Here is an 8,021-nt window from a genome sequence, read left to right as displayed (position 1 = left end):
CGCTCGCCAAATCCCCTCATGAGTGAAGCATGTTTAATATAAACAGTGGGATTTCTAACAATTAGGAAGGTTTGTGTCATGTTTGCGCTCCTACAGAAACAATTTCTAAAACACAAATTATATTTTTTTCTCACCATCTTTTCCATTTTCATCCATTTTTGAAAAAGCTCCAGGGAGCCACTAAGGAGGCGCTAAAGAGCCGCGGGTTGCCGACCCCCGCACTAGATGGAGCCCGCGTACCAATAGATGGCACGTACCACAGTTTGAGAAACACTGACCAAGACAATGATGCCATTTTTTTAAACACACTGGGAGACCGGTGTGTTTATTAATGTTAAAGTTAAAGTTAAGTGAGGGGAGCAGTGAGCAGCAGCGGGGGAATTACATGGATACTAAAATGTGTTTGTGTCACCTTGGTTACCTATTGGCTACGGCAACCCCACTCACATGTGCAGCCACCTCCCTGAGGGTAAGCGTCACACGGCGGTAGAGCGACCGAGGCCATCAGCATGGATGCACCGCCTCAACCACGGATCAGATAGGTAGGCGAGGGCGGTTCGGCGATGAGGAGGTTTCCCCAGCCGTGACACGCACCCAACACCATCCTTGTCATCATTTCCTTCGTCGAACCCTTACGCATGGCCCGTCAGGACGCGCCGCCGTCTGGTCCGAGGACCCTACGTCGGTCACGGAGCCCGCCGTGCCACACGCGCCAAACGGAGAGGGGGGGAAACGGGAAGAGACCCGCCACCCCCCAGCCACAAGGCCCTGAGACTTCTGTGTTTCTTGGAATATTTGCTACACCAGGGATAAGATAGTTAGCAAACCCAGGATCCACCTGAGTTGCCGGAATGTCCGAATTCTGTGGGTGGTCATGTTGATGAGGGGTGGATGAGTCACTCACTTGTCACGTCAATCAGATCTATTAAACAATTCACAAAGCTGGTCGCTTTGTGAATTGTTTGATGGATCTGATTGCCATAAGCAGGGATTTCTTGGAAACCAATTTTGCAATTTTTGTTCGTCTCGCTTTCGAGATACCCAACAACTCCAACACCTGGTCGTTCTCCTTATGCCATTTGCCGCGCAGGCCAACTGGAAAGCCATGCACGCTCACTTCGGCCACCTCTGGTTTGTTTTTCCTTATCAAGCTGGTAAGGTGCCGGTACTTAGCACTCTTCTCGTACATTGCTTGGTTTAAAGTCTCGCTTCCTTTCTCAAATCTTATTGTAGGGTCAATTACCATGACCCGGTCCCCTTTGGTCAAAGTAAGATCGGGGATACAAACTGCATCCAGGTGGTCTCGATATTTCACCTCAGTTTCAACTTCCCATCCCACTTTTGTGCCTTCAATGGCTAACAATCGACAAATGGCATTGTGATTGGCCATTCTCTGTTCGTGTAGTTTAGGGCAAACTGACACTATGTGTCGGATAGACTCTGGGACCTTGCCGCAGAGTCTACAGGTCATGGGCTTAGAATTGACCTTGCTGTGCCAAAGGTTAGCTCTCAGTTTAAGTGCAATGATGAATTCAGACTCACTTAATCTGTGCTTCCCCCTACGGAAGATCCAGTCATTGCTTACTTTGTCGTTAAGGAATACACTCTGTCCAACGCCCTGGGTACGACGGTCACACCATCTCTGAGACTCCCTTAGTCTCCATTTCTTACTGGATAGCTTCTCCACTTGAATATCTTTGGCGCTGAACTTAGGCTCACTGTGTGTGAGACCTGTGATTCTTTCCCAACTTTTCACCAAATCAGGCACTTTATTCAAGTTAGCGGAGATAGCTGCCACCCTAGGGTCCGAGGAGTTCATGGATTTACACTTAGCTCTGAGCTGGGCAATGGCCACAGTAGCCGAAAGTTTATGGATCCCGAGGCCACCATCACGCCTCCTTCCATATAGTAGACCATTGGAGGTCTCACTCGGTAGGTGGAACCACCTTTTGACTGCGGTCCGAATGTCCCTGTCACATTCGACCAGCCTGGTCTGAGACACACCAGTATTATTTGCCCCATACAATAATCTCGGTATTGCATATGTATTGAGTAACTCCAACTTTTGAGTGGGCCGCAAGTGGCTTACAGAGATACTTTGGAGTATATCATTCAACTCTTTGCGAGTGTCTGCCAGACATACGCCTATGAGAGGAGAAATCAAAACCCCCAAGTATTTCACTCTGTCTGTTTCTTCCAGCATTTGAAGAGGGACCCCCTCGATGGTCCATGGTTGCAATTTACACGCCATCTTCCTAGAATGTTGTTTTACCACCATAAAACCACAACACTTGTTGGCATTAACCCTCATGCCAGATTGTTCCAGGAAGCTCTCCAGGATTCCAATGTTGAAAGCCATGCCAGCCCACGAATCACTTACCAAGACCAAGTCATCAGCAAAAGCGAGCGCAGTTAGGTAATGGGCACCAACCTGGAAGCCCTTTCCATCGCGCTCAAGCCTCACCAATAACGGGTCTATTGCCAGGTTGAACAGTAAGGGGGAGAGCGGATCACCCTGCCTGACCCCACTCAATATCTTTATAGGTTTAGTGTTACCCTTTGAAGTCTTGATTCTTGTTGTACTGCCCCTGTACATATCAGCTATGATTCTGCGTAATTTGTCATTCACATGTCTTGCCGCCAAGACGTCCAATATTAGACCGTGCGAAACTGAATCAAAAGCCTTAGCAAGGTCAACAAAGACCACAGCCAAAGGCGTCCTCTCCTTCATACAATTAGCAACCAGGCTCTTGATCATTGTAAGGTTCTCAGAGCACCCGGGACTGTCTGTGAAACCTTTCTGCAATGGGTTTATATAGCAGATGCTCTGCAGTCTCTCATTCAGTATTCCGGACAACAGGCGGGTTAGTACAGAGCTGATTGTTATGGGTCTCCAGTTATGGACATCTTTGAGGCTGTTTAGATCTTCCGATTTGGGTAGGAGAGTGGTCCGACTAACTTTAAAGCTAGCGGGTATCCTACCTTTACTCAGAATGGTGGAGAATAAAGCTGACAACTTCTCCCCTTTAGGGTCCCACTCTTTGACCCTTCTGAGTTTAATAAAGTCCCGACCCGGAGCACTGGAAAGATTCTCTCTCGCAATCGCCCTGCACACCTCCTCGGCTGAGATCTCCTCACCCATATTGGAGTTGTCCAAATCAGGTTTCACTGGAAAACCAGTTAATCTGATATATTTTGGGGCTGCTTCCCAAACACCCTTGTAATGCTGTTCTACCATGGTGGTAGACAGTGGACATGCCTGTTGTTCCTTCCCATCCATAATTTGTGAGACTAAGGCCTTCTTTTTGAGCCTGAATAGGGCCTGATTGCTTTGCACAAACCGTCTTTCTTGATTCTTAAACCGCAGGGCGATGGCTCTTCTCCCCACTTGAGGTCTAAACATTCGTCTTCCACTCAATCTGAGAAGCATTCGTTTAACTTTTTGTTCCAGGTGTCTTCCTGAACCCGGTATTGTGGGTTGCGCACTCGGGTTGCCTACCGGGTCGACTGCAACTGCTGTATTACCCTGAGGTCCTTCACCCAAGTTAGGTCCAGGGACCAATTCAGGTCTCAGGCGCTTAAGATGCTTCAGTTTGTTACGGATTTGAGTCTCAGAAAACCTCGGGAGACATTCCATCGCCATAGCTACTATTATGACAGTGTCAACAAACTTTGTCTTCAATTCCATTAGGGTGTTCATCTCGTTTATAGTCCACCTTTTGGACTTATTCTCAGGCCTCTTAATAGCTTGTCCTCTCAATTGGTCAAAGTAGAACCTGGGATGAGCCTTATGCATGTGTAAGCTCAGGCCTGTCTCTGAACCAAAAGATTTGGAACAAGCGTCACAAGATAGTCTGCCCGGGGTCGGTTTGGTCTTTTTAATAGCTCCACACTTTGGAACATGACAAGCTGCAGACTTTACCGATCGAAAAGTTCTAAAGCATTTACGACAAGAGACATCCACTCTTTTTGCTCTATGCTTCTTTCTGAGGTGCTCTACTGCTTGCTTAGCAGTTTCCAGCAACACCCCACAATGTCTACAATTGCTCTCCAGCCAAGGGACCCTGATGCTCATCACAACATGATTTGGAAACTTACCTGGAAACTTCTTTGCGTGGGCGGTTTTGTCCTCATAAGACATTGTCAGCATGGATGCTGGTTCCAAGGCAAATAGTTCCCTTCTGCACGATGGTTGTGATAGCCGCTTCTTAAAAAGTCCAGGGTTTTCTGGATCAGGCGAAGGACGGGTCAAGGTTTGGGTCCATTTATGGGTGAGTGGTCAAACGGGTCGTGCTATCCCCAAGAGGCTTCCGGCCAGCACGGTGTCCTTTGTTCCACCCACACCAAAGGACAGACAAAACTGCCCCAAAATCCAGGCTTCCTTGTAAGTCAGACGAATCAACGCTTAGTTCCGAAATTCAACAGGTCATCTCTGCTGATTTAAAGTCTGTCTGACTTCTTCTACTGGTCTGTTCTTTATAAGGCTTTCAAACCTAAAAAACTTTAAAAACCGGTTTTATGTCGGCCAATGAGGAGCCTTCTCATGGCTTTCATATGCATATTTAAGGCAAGACTACCACGCCTTCAGGGGCCAGAGGTATGCTCGAGTCGTTAGATTAACCACAGTTTAAGAGGGCCCATCCCCCGTGTGGAGCCATTGATACTTCACAGCTTAAGGGGGTCTCCCCTGTGTGGAGCTATAAGTCATTGTATAGCTCTGGGGGCCCTCTCCCCCCACATTCTCATTATAATCATTGTAGGTTCCCAGACCTCCACTATCTCCGGGTCCGATCCATGTTTTCGGCTGATAAATGCACGCATCCCTGTCCAGGGTGAGCGCTCGTATGCATGTATTAGCTCTAGAATGGCCACAGTTATCCAGTTATCCATTCTGGTTGGTGCGCCTGAAAGAGTTTAGTTTAGTTTATTAAGGATCCCCATTAGTCTACACTGCAGTGGAGACTAATCTTCCTGGGGTCCAGGCAAAAAAACATCACACAATCACACAAAAATAGCAACAACAAAGAACCAAAAAAAAGTAATAATAACTTTGAGTTTACATAATAATGTTCATACCAAAGATAAAAAGAGCAATATAAAAATATATATAAATATTTTTGCAAAAATAAAACAAAGAACCAATGGCCTAAATTATACACGTACCAAAGACAAACAATAAGTGACGAAAAAGTACCATCCATCCATTTTCTACTGCTTGTCCCACAATCAATAAGACAGTCAATAGTACAATCTAGAACAATGGTTCTTAACCTTGTTGGAAGTACCGAACCCCACCAGTTTCATATGCGCATTCACCGAACCCTTCTTTAGCGAAAAATTTAAAAAAAAAATGTTTTCAAATTCAAGACAAAGTTATATGTTTTTGGTAACACTTTAGTATTAAGTAACAAAGACTTAATTTAGAGTTATTTGGTTAGGGTAGGGTTACAGGGTTAGGGCCAGGGTTAGAGGGTTAGGGTTATAACAACGCCATGCCGAATAAGGCATTAATAAGTACTTAATAATGACTAGTTAAGAGCCAATATGTTACTAATGTGCGTGTTAATAAGCAACTAATTAATGGTGAATATGTTCCCCATACTAAAGTGTTACCATGTTTTTTTTACTGGTGCACAAAATGAACCGTGCATGAACATCACCTTGTTCAAAGAACAAAACCAACACAGTGCATAAACTCACAACAAATTACACACCTGCAAATCAGTGTGACTTCTGCTGTTGCCGTATCCGTAATACGCCGATAGGGAGAAGTTTTTATTTACATGATGAGTCGGGTGTGTCTTGACCTCCGCCGAACCCCTGAGCCCGACTCACCGAACCCCTAGGGTTCGATCGAACCCAGGTTAAGAACCACTGATCTAGAATAAGCTCTTTCCGCAATACTTCTCCTCTTAGTCTATTCTTAAAACCCACTATGCTGGTGATTGATACCAGATATTGTGGAAGTCGATTCCAGTAAGTGATTGCCCTATACATTACAATCTTTTTCAAAACATCAGTTTTGGGTTTAAGACGGGTGAAATCACCCTTAGGGCCAGCCTGGTACCATAGTTGTGACTGTCATTAGCAAGCAACAGCTGACAATACAGATATGAAGGTTTATGGTATGTATAGATTTTAAAAAAATAAAATAAAATCAAACTACACGCTAGTTTTTCACCAACTCTCATCCATGACAATTCAGTATGCATGATCTCAACGCCGGCCCTAAATGAGCAATGGAGAGCTAGTCTGGCAGCTCGGTTTTGGGTAAACTGGATTTTATTTAGTTCTTGTTTAACCCTTAGATGCATAAGTGAGGTTGAGGTTGTTTTCTTGAAATATCTTTGTAATGAACATTTTTTAACATTTCATATTCCAGGTATTCCTCAAAAAACATGTTTTTGACATAAATCCATTTACATTTCTAACTTACCTTTTAAAAATTTTAAGAAATTGTAGTTTTTGTACTACTACCCCAAGCTTCCACAAGTGGGTCACAAATGACCCACATGCATTTTCTTTGGAATCCAATGGGAACCTTCAATTCTTATCAGCTGTGGCTGTCTGGAATAAATTAACTGTGGACCACACGGACTATATCAGAAGTTTGACCCTTCAGGAAGACTATTTTACACAGCAAGAGCTGATACATGTAAGTATTATTGTCATATAGTCATATTATTGTGTGTGTGTGTCTTTCATGACTTATTCACTGCTTTTATTTATCAACGGATTAGCCTACTTTATAAATAGCTAACACTAGCTAGCTAACTAAGTTAGCTAACATTACTATTTGTATTGTGTTTGTGCGTGTGAAAGAGTGTTAGTATTATTCATCAATATATTAGCCTACTTTACAACTAGCTAACAGTAGCTAGCTAGCATTACTATATGGTATTTAGCGTGTATGTGTGTGTAAGTGAGTGCTACATATTGATCTATTGAAAACATTACTCTCATGTTTCTTCATCAAAGTGTCATGGCTGCTAGATACACAGTTGAAATGGTCCTACAGATAGATGCTGGATGATGGAGAGGCAGTAACGGGGTTGGACTCCGAGTCTGAAATTTCTGATGATGAGGACCCAGACTATTGTCCAGGTGGCAGTGGCAGTCGTCCACCTGGAAATCCAACTGAACAGGATCAATCTGACTCAGAAGATTCCTCTTCGGTGTCCTCTGAAGAAGAAAGTATCACGTCCAACAGAATGAGTCGGAAGGGCTCTTACTGGAGCGAGTTACCTCCCACCCAGGGTAGAACACAGAGCCACAATATCATCAGAAGTCGGTCAGGGCCTGCACCACTGTCTCACGAAAAGATGCATGGGAGCTCTGGGTAATTTTTTTTTAAATTGTGAAGAAGAAAAGTGAAGAATAAAGATATTTCAAACATGAAATCATTCTTGTGTGGTCCTAAATATATTACAAAATATTATACAAGTGATTATTCTTCATCAAAATGACAACAAATGGCATGAAAACACGTTGATTCTAACATGGGTCATTTTTGACCCACTTGTGGAAGAGTGTAGGGTCCAGTCACTCGTGCAACTAAGGGTTAAATGCAGTAGACCACATTGCTGGGCAGTAGTCAATATGTGACAATACAAGGGATTGTATAACTTGCTTAGTAGTTGTGTTAGTTAAAAAATAGGCACTTCTTCTTATGATTGAAATGCTTCTGCTCATTTGTGTTACTATGTTGTTAATGTGAGTGGCCCAAGATAGTCTTTCATCTATTGTAACTTGTAGAGTGTCAGCATATCACAGTAGCTCATTTGAATTCCTTTATTTTACTTTATTTTTGGTATTATTCTAAACTTTTCTTGCTTTTTTTATCACTTATCTTTTCCATAAACCACTAATTATGGTTCTTGGGCGCTTTTGTGTGTTTTCGTTACTTTTCTTTTTCTTTTCGGGCCGTTTTGTGTTTGGCTTTGATCAGCGGAGCAACAGGCCTTTTGTGTACACACGCGAGGAGCTGTTTGCGCTCTCCTTGCCAGCGCTATGGGGATCAC

Source organism: Entelurus aequoreus, linkage group LG10 (genome assembly GCF_033978785.1).
Source record: "Entelurus aequoreus isolate RoL-2023_Sb linkage group LG10, RoL_Eaeq_v1.1, whole genome shotgun sequence".
NCBI lineage: Eukaryota > Metazoa > Chordata > Actinopteri > Syngnathiformes > Syngnathidae > Entelurus > Entelurus aequoreus.
The sequence above is the reverse complement of the archived record's forward strand: the minus strand, read 5'-3'. Positions refer to the sequence as shown.